Here is a 17,390-nt window from a genome sequence, read left to right on the forward strand (position 1 = left end):
GAGCTCATCACTAAATTGAGAGGGATAACAGAGAGGACTGAAAGTTTGTAAATTCTTGTATACACCTAAGAAAGTGACTATTCTAAACCTCTGCTCCTTGTCTTTCACCCACAGCCTCTCCTCGTGTCTTTTAGTCTCCACAGATTATCCCTTTACTTTGTTTGCCAAGAACACATTAATTTGCCCCCTCTCCACCCCCAACTTTTCTGTAATCTTACCTCTCTCTCCCCCCACCCCCCATTTCTTTCTCCCTCCCACCCCTTCTTCTTGTTTTTTTAAATCCTCACCCAAGGATATTTTTCCATTGCTTTTTAGAGAGAGTGGAAGAGAAGAGGAGAAACACAGAGAGAAACATCGATATGAGAGAGACACATTGATTGGCTGCCTCCTGCACATACCCCAACCAGGGCCAGGGATTGAGCCAGACACCAAGTACATGCCCTTGACCGGAATCAAACATGGGACCCTTTAGTCACCAGGCCAATGCTTTATCCACTGAGCCAAACTGGCTAGATCCCATCCCTTCTTCTTTAATCTCACATATTAATTTGCTCAAGTCTCTTGAACACTAGAGTAAACTTCCTGTGGTCCTACTCCCCCCTCAAGCACCTGCTTTATCTTTCTCTTAAATCTCCCACCTAAGTTTTTCCAATCATCAAGTCACTCATTCTACTCTCACCTTGCACTGAATGTTCTGTTCCTTGCCATCTAAGTATGCTTCTCCCAGTTCTTTTAAAATGGATCTCCCAAAAGTTGTTGGTGACTTGTCTTCCCTTTGTCCTTATCTACCTCCCATTCTCTCATCAATTAAAGCAGCTGCTATCCTTCTAAGATACTCTACTCTCCTGGTCTCTCACTACCTCCTCATTCTTTGTTTTCTTGAGGCCTGTCCTCAGCTCTCACCTCCTGTATTTTTATACCCCATCATTTCAACAATTAGTTCTATGCCTATGTCTTTTCAATGTGTGTCTTTAGTTCTGATTTCTTCTTTCTTACACTCCAGATCTATAAGTTAGGTCTGGTGAACATCTCCCTATGACTATTTGGTCAGTGCCTCAAACACAACCTTTCTAAACTGAACTCATAATCATTTTTCCATACTAAAACCTTCTCCTCTTCCTACTTGTTCAGTCTCAGATAATAGGATTGCCATGTTTAATAGGAAGCTAAATTCTACAGTAACTTATTTAAGTTAGATAAATGTGATTCTCTTTGTGGCTAGTCCCTCACATCCAGATAGTCTTAAAGTCTTGTCTGTTTACCTATGCAGGAATGTTTATAGATTCCTCTTTCTTTTCCAATATTTTGGTCCTCTCCCCTGGACTCATCTCTTCATCTGATCCACTTCTCTGTGGACTCAACCTGCAACGTTTCTCTTGTACACTGCCAGATAACGTCTTCCTAGGACAGTGTTTCTCAGAGTGGCATCTCCACACCAGCAGCATTAGCACCATCTGGGAACTTGTTCAAAATGCAAAATCCAGGGCCCCACTGAAGACCTACTCAATCAGAAGCTCTGAGTGGGGAGCCCATCAATCTCTGTTTTAACAAACTCTCCAGGAGAATCTTGTGCATGCTGTAGTTTAAGAATCACTATCCTATAGAGCGTGCCGTACTCAAAATCATCTACTATTTTCCCATCAGTATAAAATAAATTTATATTCCTTAGTATAATATTCAAGGCTCCTTCACTATGTGGCCTCAAACTACCTTTCTAAAGTTATATTTTACCTCCTCAAACTCCAAAAAAGTCTGGATATTTCCTTGTTTCCTGAGTTCCCCTAATATTTTTCCCACTGCATTTCAGAAACCTGTCCCTGTGCTCTCCCTTCTTCTTCCACAAATTCTTCATCATGTAGTTCAAATGCAATCTCTCTGTCAAGTCTTCCTGAGACCCTCCTTCCTTCTCTGTGGAAGTTCTCTCTCCCAGCTCTCTGCCCCCAGAGAACTCACCTGCATCTCTATTACTGTAGCCAACCAATCTTGTAGTGCATTTGTTTGTGTATCTCTGTGAGTTTCTTCAGGACAGGAACTATGTCTGTTTCATCTCTGTATTCCTCAGGACTTCTACTGTGTTTTACACACAGCAGGCACTCAATAAATATTTATTAATGTGAATGAAATTGTGTCCCTGGAAGAGAAAAATGTAAATGTGCCATCTTCTCTCAGTGAGAGAACCAAACTTCTAAAATCTCATGATGCAACACTGATTTCCTTTTCCCTCAAATTCCCAGCCACAAAAAAAAAAAAAAAAAAAAAAAAAAAAAAAAAAAAGCTAACATGCTTTCACATGGAAAGGAAATGGAACTTTTCATTGAATATAAATGAATGTTCTTTATTAGTTAAGATTCAGGTTAAGCTGCTGTTAAAGACAAAATGCCCAAACATAATAGTGCAGCACAGACCAGATAGTTTCTCTCTCTCTCTCTCTCTCACTTGATGGCCAAGAAATACGAGGGCAGCCTGTACTCCACAAAGTCACCCAGGCTCTCATGTTCCTTCCATCTGTGGTTCTGCCTTCCCCTCAGGGCTTGTCCTCAACTGCATGGCCAAAGCTGACTCCCACATTCCATAGGAAGGAAGAGAGCAAGCAAGTTCCTTTCATTTATTTTTTTTTGAATCTTTGCAGCTTTATAATACATCATCATTTCTAAGCATTTTTTCTTGCATTAATTTGATCATCACTATTCAAAAATTTTTCCTACTTTGAAGAGTTTTGTAAGAATTCAATGAGAAAGTGCACAGAACCTAGCACAATGTCTGGTACATAATATATGCTTGATAAATGTCATCTATTTTTACTGTTAACGCTCTGAAATTGGTAGGCAATGTGTTACATTTCCTATCACACTCTCAGGGATTTTCAGAGGATGGAGAATTCTGAGTTTTCTTGACCACCACTTTGACCCCCAATTTAGCCATCTTATATTTGCTTATTTTGTTTGCTTGTTTCCAAATGATAGGGAAAACCCATATTGCTATGCACCAGCAGTCCCTAGTCAGAACTGCATTATATTAGGATGAGAAATATATTTTCCATCCCTGGAAATCAGAGAAGTTCCAGTGTTTTCATGGCTGTCAGATTTGAGAAGTTGACATTAGGACTTGTTGCTCAGGACTGCCTTTGGAGAGTTGGATCAGGTCGGACAATGGGAAAGTCAAGCAAGTTCCTTTTAAAGAAGTCTTACACATCACTTCTACTTGCATTCCATTGGCAATAACTTGGTCATCTGGCCACACCAAGTAGTAAGAGAGAATAGGAGAGTAAAGCTCTAGCTGGGCAGTCATGTGCCTTGCTAAAAATGAGGACCTTATAATAAAAGGAAGGTGGGGATGAATACAAGGGACAATGGGCAGATTCTGCCTCAAGAGAATGTGGGTTTTTGTATGTGCAACTCAAATATTACTGGGCAAGTCAAATGGCTTCCCAGCTAATGGTGATCTACATATGAGGATGTTGAGACTTAAATTACAGGGGAATTGACTGAGGTTGTGCATTAGCTGAAAATCCAGTATTTATTATGACCATAATATGTATAATGTCTAGAAATTACACCAAGTGGCCAGATTATTATGATCTCTGAATGCACAATAATCTACCCACTCAGTATATATATAAATGTGATTCTCTCTCTTTGTGGCTAGTCCCTCACATCCAGATAGTCTTAAAGTCTTGTCCATTTACCTCTGCAACTTTACTATTATACACCGCCCCCTTGTGTATATATTAGAGGCCAGGTGCATGAATTTGTGCATGGGTGGGGTCTGGCCAGCCTGGCCAGGGAAAGGGGACATGGGCAGTTGGCGGCCAGCCTGGTGGTTAACTCCTGGTCGAGGGTACAATTTGCATATTAGCCTTTTATTATATAGGATATACACTGAGAGGCCAGATTATTATGCATTCAGAGATCATAATAATCTGGCCACTCAGTGTTTATGAGGAACTCTCTTGCTTTTTTCATCATTCTCCACATATTATCTTAGCAATTATAAGAATTTAAAATTTTTTAAAGTCTACATAAAAAGCAAAAGGGGGATGCATAACTAATTTTTACTTACAACTCATTTCCAATTTACTAGATAAGTCCAATCAAAGGCAATTATTCTGCCATTAACAAAGAAGAATCTCTATATATTTCCTATATAAATCAAACCGATAGAAAAAAAAATCTGTTGTTTGATTTACTTATTTAACCAGTAGGGCTATGCTGGCTACTATTGACCATTCTTGCCCCTTTACATGAAAGTTTAAGTGAAGTAACAGAACCTTCAATGTCTGATTTTCCTGTGTAAACATTAACAGATTAAAAGTAAACTCCAGAGGTGAAATTTTAATCACCTCCATTAACTAATAAATTAGGACTTCCTGTCTGTGTACTTAGTGGAATTCTTGTAAGTCACCCCCTTGTAGACCTAGTAGATGCTTTGATTATAATTGGTAGCAATAAGAACCCCTATTAGCATATCTGCTTTTGAAACTGTATAGCCTCCTATACCTACTGAACTTCAGTTTACAAACTGATAATTACTAGTATATACAAGGTAAGTTTAAGCACAAGATCCAACAACTATGCTAGTTACTAGCACAAAGCCTTATAGTTTCAACTATCACATTGGTCTTAGTCTGCTAATATGTGTTGGCTGTGTTTGCTTCATTTTTAAGGTTTTCTACACACAACAAATTTTAACTTCATTACAGACAGTATTTGCAAATGTAGTGAGAGCATCAGAAAAGTTAGTGAAAAGAAGCATATGACTATAATAAAAGTACAAGTAAAGGTAATTTTTTTTATTAAAATAGCTGAGAAAATGACAACCATTATATATAAGAACTTGATCACATTTGGTTCAGTTTTCAAGGGCCACCATATGCTACATGTGAAAAAGCACTCTGCCTAAATTATAGACTATAATCAGCTGAAAATAAGGAAAAGTGACTAATGAGACGGGAAATGTCTGATCGTTAAACAGTGTTTGAGAATATGTGTGGGCATATTTAGTTATCCCAACAGAGAACACTAATAGCATTTTGTGGTAGGAGACCAGGAGGCCAAATCCTGCAATAAAAAAGAAGCCAGGCCCTCTAAATTAAGAATTGCACTACCCCAAATGCCAATGTGACTGCCTACTAAGAACCTCAGGAGTATCAGCATCAACATGGGATGCTCAAAGCCTAATGTTAATTCTGGTGTCAGCTAGGAGTGATTTGAGAATGTAAAGTCTGAACATGGTGAGAGTGCTGCTTATAAACTATGATTACAAGCTGTGAGGGTTTTAAGGCTCAAGGACTATCTGAATCTGCCAATATCAAAGTGAGGGTCAGGCCAACAAATACAGGCACCACATTGGTTAAAGAGCTTCCAGGACATTAGCAGAGATCATTAACAAAAGGGAATCAGGAAGTGTCTATCAGCCAGGAGGAATGCGTGCATGGTAGTGATGCTTCACAAGATTGACTTACATCCTTATTGGATGGAAAGGCCTAAGTCACCCCAGACTTAGAATTAAAGGGCAATCTCCAGCACCTGTCAGTAGGAGGAGGGGATATTTCAAACGGTAGAAAGAAATTGGCTGCTCCTTGCACCTTTAAGTTATACAGGGAACTTCCTATCTCCCCATAAACCCTATCCTGGAGAATACACAGCAGTTTTCAGCCTCACCACACACACACACACACACACACACACACACACACACACACACACAAAATAGTATTAAATTATTTTACTACAAATAGAAGAGAATAATTCTGAAAGAATTGCTTCAGGAAAATATTGTAATACTACTGTAGTAGCCCTGCACACCAATCTGTGCGCATAATCCACCATGTAGCACCATGTGATACCTCGTCTCATGCGCGCACGCACACACACACACACACGCCACCCTCCACTATCCACAGCTGATTGGTTGGGGCCATTGGACATATAGCCCAGGAATAGCCAGATCTATAGGCTGGGCATGTGCTATGAGGTACAAAAGCTTCCCCCAGAAAGAAGGTGATTAGTTGCAAGGATGCATTCTACCACTCAAGATTTTAAACAGCAACTATGTGAAGAGACATCCCATCGCCGGTGGGAGCAGCTGTAGAAAGGTAAGCAAAGTGAGGCTGAAACAAAAAGAGCAGCTGGCATGGGTCCAGGCAAAGCAGAAGAATGAAGGTCTATTCCTGCTGCTGAGAAACTAACAGTGTTGCCTGTTCTCCGGCACTGCCTTTTCCAATCCCAGATGGTCTTCTGCTTCCCAAACTATGCTCCAGATCCTTGAGGTTTAGCCGTAAGAATATTCCAGAAATTCATTTCTCCCTTATTCTAACAGTTATCAATACAATCAACCACCACCACTTGAAGTAACCTGCATTGCTCTTTCTTCCAACCAAAGGAGCCCCTAGGTGTCTGAGCTGTGAGCATCTGGGACAGGCACGCTGGCTCCAACTGGACAGTAAGTGCTGTTGGACCAGATTCAGATCTTTTCATTTCCACTGACCTTTCTAGTGTGGAAATGTACATAGTTTCCATTACTCCCTGATACCCTTTTGTTCCCTTCATGAAACCAAACTTCTCTGTTTAGTTTTTACTCCATATATTTCACTTATAGCTATCATAGATTATTTGTTGTGGTGTTTTGGAGGTTGTTGTTCTTGGGAGTGGAAATGAGGGAGAAGGTCTTGTGGGCGGGCGGGGGAGGGGGGAGGGAGAGACAGTGGGCAGAGAGATCCAAGTACTGTCTTAGTTTGTTCAGGATGCTATAACAAAAATACTACACACTTGTTGGCTTATAAACAGCAGGAATTTATTTCTCACAGTTCAGAGGCTAGAAGTCTGAGATCAGGTTGCCAGACTGGTTAGTTCTGGTGAGAGCCCTCTTCTGGATGCAGACCACTGACTTCTCCTTGAATTCTCACAAGGAAGAAAGCTCTTTTGTGACTCAAAAGGGCACTAATCCCACTCATGAGGACTGCATCATCATGCCTTCAAGTAATCACCTACCAACACAATTGCATTGGGAGGAGAGGGTTTCCATAAATGAATTTGGGGGAGATGCAGATGCAATGTTTAGTCCATGACAAGCACTAACAAGCATCTCTAAGTGGTTTGTGAGCCAGGTTTCGCCAGTTCCACTTGCACCCTCTCCGGGTGTTTTGAGGGCTTTGGGGAGCAGAGTCGTGACACTAACAACCACAATGTACTTTGCCAGGCTTAGCTCAGTCACAGCCATCCTGGGAATAGAATTATCTCCTTGGATCCTATAAAAATGCTTTAGATCTGAATATACTCCAGAAAGTAAGCACATTTCCAGTGATATCAGCTTCTTCTTAATAGTAACAAACAGTAAAAAATGAGTAACATCAAGCAAGGGTGTGTGTGTGTGTGTGTGTGTGTGTGTGTGTGTGTGTGTGTGTGGAATTTACTAAAAAATAATTTGAAGATAAAGTTCATTTAATCAACAAACATTTCTTAACATCTGTGTGTGAAGCTTTGCCACATATTGTGTTGTGAGTCAGACAGACCCCCAACCCTTAAGAAAAATATGGTCTATCAAAAGAGAAAGCCAAGGAAACAAGCAAGCGATTGAAATAAAGCGTGATACATTGTGTAACAGAGCACATTGTGTACAATGTGCTATGTAAGCACAGAGAAGAAAGGCACAGCTCTGGGGAGGATGGGAAAGGAGCCTTCCCTGAACATGTGAACTAGAACGTGATAAAAGAGTTCACTGAGCTGACAAGTTATTCAGATAAACAGCATGGACAAAGGCCTGGAGATGCAGAGATCCAATGGTGTTCAGGGAAGGAGAAGTGGTCTGTGGTGGCCAGAATGTGGGTGAGAAAGAGAATGGCAGGTGTGAAGACTGGCTGGGCAGGCAAGTCTGTAAAGGGTTAAACACCTCACTGGGGACAATGGATCTTATCCTGAGACAGCAAAGAATTGCCCAAGGATTTAACCAAAGGAGAACATGACCAGATCTGCAGTTCTGGAAGCATCCTTAAATCAAAGAGGATGGAAGAATGAAGCCCAAGAAGGCAGGTGTTGGAATAAGCCAGAGAGGGAGAAGGGAGGGTTGGTACTAGGGAAGGGAAAGGAAAGTGAGGGGAAAGAGAGGGTGGGGAGATTTTTAGATTTTAGAGATAAAAATGGAGGGAAGACAAATCAGTTTATTTAACTGGAATATGACCTTTTAAAATTGAAAGACAACAAAGTGTCAGACTTCCAAGGGGAACATGGAGTAATTTTAGCAGCAGATCATAAATTCACAATTTGAGAATATAGTAGACAGCAAGAGTAATCTTATTGGACAAATAAGCCAATGCTTTTTCTATGTTGGAGACTGTCTACCCCTGCTAACCACAGTCGACTGGACAGAAAATCTCTCCTAGGAAATAACATTAGGATCGGGGGTGTTCCTTCCACACTTGATGGGTCTCCACCGTTAGCAATACTCTTTCATTGAGCCCTTCCAAACACATTGGTTACTTAACAGCTCGGTTAAGCAAACAACCCTTACTCCAGCAGATATCCATTCATGTATCATTCAACAAATATTTACTATGTGCCAGGGAATTATGCTAGATCATAGATATTCAGTGTTAAACTAGACAATACAGATTCCTTACATAACTAAAGTTTCTGTCTAATGAAAGAAGAGATCATTTAAAGAAGGGCTTTCAATACAGCGTGTTAAAGGGCAGTAAAGGACAGTATTTCTCGTACTTCTGATTAGGTAGGTCTGGAGTGAGATCTGAGATTATGAATTTCTAACAAGTTCTCCCGTGATATTGATATTTCTGGTCTAGGGACCACACTCTGAATGACATAGAATTGCATAACTCAGTCTAGGGAATTATCATCCAAACCCACTTAAAGAGAAATGCGACTTACCCGGATAGACTGAAAAGAACACTGGACATGGAGTAAGACAAACTAGACTTAAATATCCATTCCAAAGTTACTGAGTGACACTGGGAACAGTTGTTTAATCTCTTGGAGCCTCAGTTTCTCCATCCGTAAAGTCAGAAGTGGAAATATTTAATTCTCTGATTGCTGTGAGACTTAAATGACATAATACTCAAAAAAGGTGCTTTGTTGAACTGCAAAGCTGGGGGCTCGGGGGTAGAAAGAGGGTTGGAAGGGATAGGAAGTGAAATCAGAAAAATCTCTAAAACTGCTTAAGATAATGCAATAGGGTTCTATTTTGATGAACAATGCTAAGAAATCAGACACACAATGTTCAGAAACTGTGTGGCACTTTTAATACAAGTTCTGCTTTGATCGAGGGAGCCCCCCAGTGGCAGATTTGCAGGACGTATCTGCATTCTCCTGTGGAGGTGAACAGATTCATCTGTTACGTTATGATATAACGAAAAAAGACTGGGGAGAGTATCTCCTCAGGCTTCCACATTTAAGCGATGATGAGACTAAGGCTCTAAGAGGCTGCATATACATATTTGGAACGTTAGAAATTACACTATTTATTTGAAATTTAGCACCTTCTATTTTTCTTAGGAATGTCAAAATTCAACAATTTCCATGTCAATATAAGTAAGAGCTACTCTTATTTTCAAAAATATATAACTAAGGCATGTATATAACTACTGAGATCCAAAATTATCACTCAGAAAAATAACCCTGTGGACCCCAATTCTTAGTCCCAGACTTCTGTTTTGCTTCCTACCTGCCTCCCTTATTCTACCTGTCCCTCTCATCCCCAGCCCAATGTCAGTATTCATCTTTAGGACTACCATAACAAAATATCTCAGACTGGCTGGCTTAAAAGACAGAAATGTATTTCCTCCCAGTTCTGGGGCCTGGAAGTCCAAGGTCAAGGTGTCAGCAAGTTTAGTTTCTCCTGAGGCTTCTCTCCTTGGCTTGCCTTCTTGCTGTGTCCTCACATGGCTTTCCCCTGGTGTCTCTCTGTGTGCTTATAAGGACACAGTCAAATTGGATTAGGGTCCACCCTACTCACCTCATATTACCTTAACCACCTCTTTAAAGGCCCTATCACCAAATAAAGCCACAGTCAGAAGTAGTGGGGTTGGGGCTTCAACATATGAACCTTAAGGGAGCACAATTTAACCCAAGGAACACCTAATAGACCACAGAAAGCAAGACCTCATGTGTGATTGAGGATCCCTGCGTGGATGTTCTGCGGGTAGGGCGAACCCCTCCACCTGCCCACAGAAGCTGAGCTTCTGATTGTTGCTTGACTCTACCAGCACTTCTTCCCTGAACACAGAATATGACCACCCTTGGCAACAGACCTTTATTTTGGTTCTTCTGGTCTACTGGCTGGGCCTCCAACTGAATCACAGGTTCATCTTCCTCCTTGTCTACATCAGGCTTCCAAAATACTACTGCTGCTTATAAAAATAATTTTAACTGTCACTGAGTTCTAGTCCTTTTTCAAGCACCACAAGAGCTGCTCATGCATAATTCTCATTACAATGCTGTAAATTTGGTGCAAAATAGAGGCTCAGTAATTGTATAAATAAATTAATTAATAAGGATTATAATTGTCCTTATTTTATAGATAAAAATTAAGCAGCTTGCTCATGGTCACGTAGCCAGTAAGGGTCAGCGCTAGGACTCAGGGCTTTCTCATGCCAAAGCTCATGTTCTTCATGCACTGCCATGCCCTGTCCACACCCCAAGTTATAACAGCTAAGCCTTCTACTGCCTTACCTCTCTTAATGCTCATCCCTGCACATTAGCCCATGCCTCAAAGAGATGGGACAAGTACAAATTCTTCTGTGAAATTCAGAATCAAACTTCAGATGCTAGACAGACACACTTACATAGACTGTGGTAATAAACACATTCAAAATTGAAAACACGTTGTTGCTGGTGGCAGTTTTAAAACATAGTCCCCAAACTATTGGGTACTGCTCCCATCTTGAGGCAGAATACAGGTCCTCTGTCTTTGAATCTAAATGGGTTTGTGATTGCCGAGACCAAAAGAGTGGGACGAACATGTACTCTGACTTCCGTGGCCGGGTCAGAAAAGACCATCCATCTTCTACCTCGGCCTCTTGGCATGCTCACTCTGGGGGAAGTTAGCTTTCCCTGAGACTTCTAGGCTGAGAGTCCAGGCCGGCGCTCCAGGTGGCAGCCTCAGATGAGCTCCCAGCTGGCAGCCAGTGTCAACGGCCGTGAGAGCAAGCCAATGTACATCCAGGAGTCTCAAGCCTTCAGATGACTGCAGCCCTGGCTGACATCCAATAGCAAATGTGTGAGACACCACAAGCAAAAGCTCCTGCCCCAACCCTTCTTGCAGTATTTGCCCATAAAATTTTAAGCAAATGAAGTAACTGTTTTGACCTAACACATGTTGGGGTAATTTCTAATGCAGCAATAGTAACCAGAACATTACTCCACTCAATTTTAGTATCTCTTGTTCCCCCGAGTTCCTCACCTTGTCCCAGTCTGCTAAACATGGGAAAGCTCTAGCAATCATATTTATTCATGACTTGGATGTTAACAAAATCACATAGAAAACAGGAAACTCGTGAAACTGAAACACAAGTGTATAGACACACTTCCTAAAATTTAGGCTGACTAGTTTTTACTTCTTTTTTGTTGTTTAACTTCACGCGATGATATTTTTTCTCATTGATTTTTAGAGAGAATGGAAGAGAGAAAGTGGGGAGGAGGAGAGAGAGAAACCATTTGGCTGCCTCTAGAAGGTGCCCCAATTGGGGCCAAGAATCAGACCTGCAACCCAAGTATGTGTCCCTTGACCAGAAATTGAACCTGAGACCCTTCAATGTGTGGGTTGAACTCTAATCACTGAGCAACACCAGCCAGGACTCGTGTTTTACTTCTTAAGAAGAAATAAATGTTGCTGTTTGGAATGAATGCACGGAAATATAAATGAACTCAGGGCTATGTACTCCAGAAAAATAAGAGAGCCCTATTCTTAGGTCACTATCCTTTCCCAAACTATATGGACCATTGAAGGTGTCTTAGTCCACAGTCATTATATTTCCCTGGTACCATTCTGTTATGGGGCTTCTAAGGTAACCCAAGGCATCCAATCTTAAGAGAGTGCCCACCAAGGTGCCCGTCCAAGATCCTACCCTCTCTTAAATGTTACCCATAAGTTGGACACGGTGCCACCACCTGCATGGTGGGTTCAGGATGACTTGCAGGAGGGCCAACAACACACAATGAATACACTAAACAAGAAATGTGAATTTTGAAGCCATTGGGGGCCAAGTGGAAACCTCTTTCATGAAGAGGAACCACAAGTCCGGGTCCAGCCTGCTTTTCATCAATTTGATTAGACATTTGCCCTTTAGCAATGCATACAGGTATTGTTTGGTAAAGGCCAACCACAGATAAGGTTTGGTAAACAATGTAAAGATGATCAGGTTAAAAAATTGCCTCGAGCCATTGCAATCACAGGGAGATCTATCTTGTACTGGTTTCAGCAGTGCTGTGATTAAGGTCCATTGGCCTTCCAAAGTCTCTTTTGCACTTTCATGCTAATGCTGTTATGCTTTGGTCTCCAGCAACATGGGACTCCACCACTGCTGAGAACACCCTCCTCTCTGTCCTCAGTCTCAGGTAATTCAGCTCTTGAAGGTTGGTACATTTCCTGCTTCTCAAAACAAAAGTCTCTACTCCCAATTCAGAAATCTATCTGATTGCCTTGAAGGTTCTCAACCTTTAATACCTCTCTCAGGGGTGGCCTCCAGGTACCAGTGTTGCTGGAAGTTTCTTCACTGATCTCTGACCCACACAGATAGATCACATACACACAACCATTACTACTGTTTTTACTTCTTTTCCTGATGTCACAGTAATTCTAGAGTTTAAATATACAACTAGTCCTCCGTAGCAAGGCGTACACCCAGTGCCCAGATCTTGATTTCTAACATTCTCTAATAAAGGGAATTTGGGCTCCTTGTGGAAGCCCATATGGCTGATTCTAGGGCTGGATCAGGGACCATACAAGATGAGCCTAAAGCATCTTGTAGTTCTAGAAAGCAAAGATCTGCTCAAAAAGCGCAATGATGGGAGTATGTCAAAGAGATACAGGAGCCAACTGACAACTCTCAATGGCCAAAGCTGGAACAATTTTAGCAACAAAATAAATAATGCAGTAGTAGATTATAGTCCAAAATAAAATAAATATCCGTGACTCCAAAATGATATAAATAATTGAATAAAGAAGTAAATGAGATAGAATAGAAAAGCTCTCACACAGAATTCCAAATAGTCAATGATGAGCATAACTCCCCATCGCTTAAGTGTGGGCTGGGTATAGTGACTGCCTTCCAAAGAGTACGGTGTGGAAAGGGGGACAGAAGAGTAACTGTACCAGTGAAGAAACCTGACAGGCACTCCCTCCGCAGATGCTCAAGGGTTAACATCAACAGTGACAAGTCATAAGGATAGCATGTACCCTTAATGTGATGCGAGGAGAATGCATTTTACCACCCGGTCTTCCTCCCAAAACCCATATCCCCAGTCTAATTAGGGAAATCAAAATTTAATAACATTCTACAATATTCCTCAAACCTGTCAAAGTCATCAACAATAAATAAAGTCTGAGAAACTGTCACATTTAAGAGTGGCCTAAGGAGACATGATGGATGTCTAAATGTAATGTGGTATTTGAGTAAGATACTGAAACAGGAAAAACATAGGTTAAAGACTAAGGAAGTTTAAATAAAACATTGACTGTAGTGAATGTACCATTAGCATTACATGCACTATATATACACTAGTTGTGACAAATGTATCATACTTATGTAAAACAGTAGCAGTTGGAGAAATAGGATACAGAGTAGGTGGGAACTATCTGTACTATCTTTGCAACTCTTCTGTGAATCTAAAACTATTCTAAAATAAAAATTTACTTAAAAATAATTTTTGAAACCCTGTTACTGTGCAATCAACTTTCTACTGTTACTTATAAAAAAATGTTGGTGCATTTCATTCATTCATTCACGTGTGTTTCATTGTTAGCCCAGCTAACAACTTCATTATCTTAGATGTGGCACTAAATAAACCCAAGGTCGATGCTGCACTATTGATGTGAATGCTTTGCCAAATTGTACTCTCTTATATGTTTTCTGCAGTTTGGCATTTCATGTACATATCTATAAGAGCTTTCAGACTAGGTGCCTAAAATAATATATGGTGTAAGTATTACCTATGTTTAACTGACCCCGCTGTCATGCTTTATAATGACCTGGGGCTTGGTGGACCTCAGAAACTGTGTGTTTAATTGAATTAAATAGCCTGGGGGGAGGGAGAGAAGAAGCAGGCTTGTGTTAGTCTGCCTGGTGCAGCCAGGGAAAGGTTAACCTCTGTCCTCTGGAGTGGAGAGTGCGAACCTGGGACCCCTTCTTATCTGGAAAATCCGAATGTCAGAGGTGGGGGCGGGGGGGAGTGGCTTTTGACTGCAGGGGCAGGAGAAAAGGCTAGCACTTAAGAAAGCTGCACTTGCACCCAGAGTGGCCCAGGGGGGTGTGTTTCCAAAGGGCTGGAGTGGGCACAGGAAAAGAAAGTCAACCTGAGCGACTTCTAAGAGGCCCTGTCCACAGAGCACAGCTGGAGAGAAGAGGCCCTGCCCACAGAGCACAGCTGGAGAGAAGAGAGGAGCCCACAGAGCACAGCTGGAGAGAAGAGACAAGCCCCACAGAAAGAGACCGCCAGGCACAGCCAAGAGCAGGCATCCCAGGGGTCAGCCAGGGAGCAGCAAGCCGACTCCAGGGAGTGGTTGAAGGCTCTGGCCAGGGAGCAGGAGTGGTGTCTGGAAGACTCATGAAATGCTTCATGAGAGGAAAACCAGCATTTGGGCATGAGTCACACAGAAAACACCAATTTCAGGTTACAGTCAGGCAAGGTGAGGCCGAATTGCTTCTGTCCCAAATGACCAGAACTGATCTTGAAAATGTTGTAACTTTCCTACTAAAATAATTTTTAAAAAAACATGAAAACAAGGTGTCTTAATAAGGTCTGCTTGAATTAATAGATTTTTTCCCATGCCAGAGAGATTAAACACACACACACACACACACACACACACACACACACAACAAAAAACAAAAACAAAACAAACAAAACAAACAAACAAAAAAAAACAGGTAGCATTCTAGGAGGCAAGAGTAGAGACATTATTATATTATTATTATTATTATTATTATTATTATTCATCTAGTGGAAAAGAAAAAGTACATAGTTTCTGGCAGATCAGCTTTGACCTTAAAATCACACAAATTGATTTGGAAGGGAATGGAAAACCCGAAAGAGTTCTAGGCTACATAGGTGAGAATCACCTTTCAAAATCATATTGATTCTGCCTGGAAACCAAGCATTATGCAAATAGAAATTGAAACGCAGGTTTGTGCAAGATAAAGAGCTTGTTGGCATAGTATCAAATAACACCCATCAACCAAATAGAAACCTACTTGCTATGCAAGTAGATGTGTCATTCCTTGCTACTGTCAAGAAATCAGTCTTTCGCCAACTTCAATTAGAGCCCGTGAATCAATACTCTGCTTTAAGAAGCATAATTACTTCCATCAGCACAAAAGTCCAGATTTCCTCAGGGAAATTATCTCAAGAATTTCTCACCCGTGACCAAAATTTACAATAGTCCTTGCCAAGGTATTGTGAAGAAATTTTCTCCTGACATTGGACATAATGATGACAAAGTCAAGATCTGGGATCTCCCACTCTTTATAGTAATTCTAACAGAAACCTGCAACCCTAGGTACTTCCCATGCCTACAACTCGGTATGAACAACAAGGCAAATTAAGCAGCTATAGGCCATGGCCCACATACCCTAAAGTTCTTAATTTGGAGGGCCACAACCTGTATTAATTTTCTAGGGGATGAAGCACAATAATCCCCTATCCAAGGGGATTTATCCCAAACCCCCAGCGGAGGCCTGAAACTGTGATTAGTACTGAGCCCTATATAAACTATGCTTTTCCCATGCATACATCCCTGTGACAAAGTTTAAACTACTCTATCATTATTAAGTAAAAGAAGGGCTACCTCGGTGGTCGGCTCCAGAGCCACATACGGCTCTTTGATGCCTTGAGTGCGGCTCTTCCACAAAATACCACAGCCTGGGTGAGTCTATTTTGAAGAAGTGGCATTAAAAAGAAGTTTAAGTTGAAAAAATTTGGCTCTCGAAAGTAATTTCAATCATTGTACTGTTGATATGTGGCTCTGTTGACTAATGAGTTTGCGGACCACTGGGTAGCCGCTACCTGAACACAAGCACTGCGGCGCTGGGCAGTCGGTCGGGTCACTGATGGGCAGGGAGGCTATGCAGCCTGGATATGCTGGACAGAGAGGGGATTCACATCCCAGACGGACAGAGTGGGAATGAGATTTCACCACACTGCTCAGAACAGGGCACAATTTAAGACTTGTGGCCCTAACCGGTTTGGCTCAGTGGATAGAGCGTTGGCCTGCCGAATGAAAGGTCCCTGGTTTGATTCCAGTCAAGGGCATATGCCTTGGTTGTAGGCACATCCCCAGTGGTGGGTGTGCAGGAGGCAGCTGATCGATGTTTCTCTCTCATCAATGTTTCTAACGCTCTATCCCTCTCCCTTCCTCTCTGTAAAAATCAATGAAATATACTTTAAAAGAAAAAGACTTGTGAATTGTTTATTTCTGGGATTTTTACTTTTATATTTTCAAAATGCAGTTAGCCCGAAGTTACTGAAACCCCAGCAATCACAACTGTGTCACAGCCTGGGGGGCTTAAATAACAGGAATTTATCTTCTCGCAGTTCTGGAGGCTGGAAGTCCAAGATGAATATGTCAGAAAATTCCATTTCTGCTGAGATCTCTCTCCCTGGCTGGTAGGTGGCCACTTCTCATTGTGTCCTCAATGGCCTCTCCTCTGTACTCACACTGAGAGAGCGCTCAGGTGGTCTCTTCCTCTCCTTATACTGACACCAACCCTGTTAGATTAAGGCCCCACCCTTATGACCTTACCTAACCTTAATTACCTCCATAAAGGGCCTGTCTCCAAATAGTGCTACACTGGGGTTAAGATTTTAACATAGGATTTTATCTGGGAGCCGGGAGGGAGGGGGGTGAGGAGAGGGAGAACACAGTTCCGTCTATAACACTACCTTTTCTACAATAATAGCACCCTGACTAATGCTGAGACTGCCAGAGATGGGCATGCAGAATTGAATTCTGTTCTCTAGCTCTTCAAAGGTCTAGGATAACTATTCAACATATGTAATGTCTTATTGATTCAGATACCACTCATTTGGAATTGGTGCTATTTCACTAAAGAATCTGAATTTTCCATTTGTACCATATAGGCAAAAGGAATTACTGAGGCAATTGCAAGTATTAATAAGATTGCAGGAAAGTTGGGAAACCAACAGAGAATAAATTTTAGCTTCTGC

Source organism: Pipistrellus hanaki (assembly GCF_964339955.1).
Source record: "Pipistrellus hanaki genome assembly, chromosome: 7".
Lineage (NCBI taxonomy): Eukaryota > Metazoa > Chordata > Mammalia > Chiroptera > Vespertilionidae > Pipistrellus > Pipistrellus hanaki.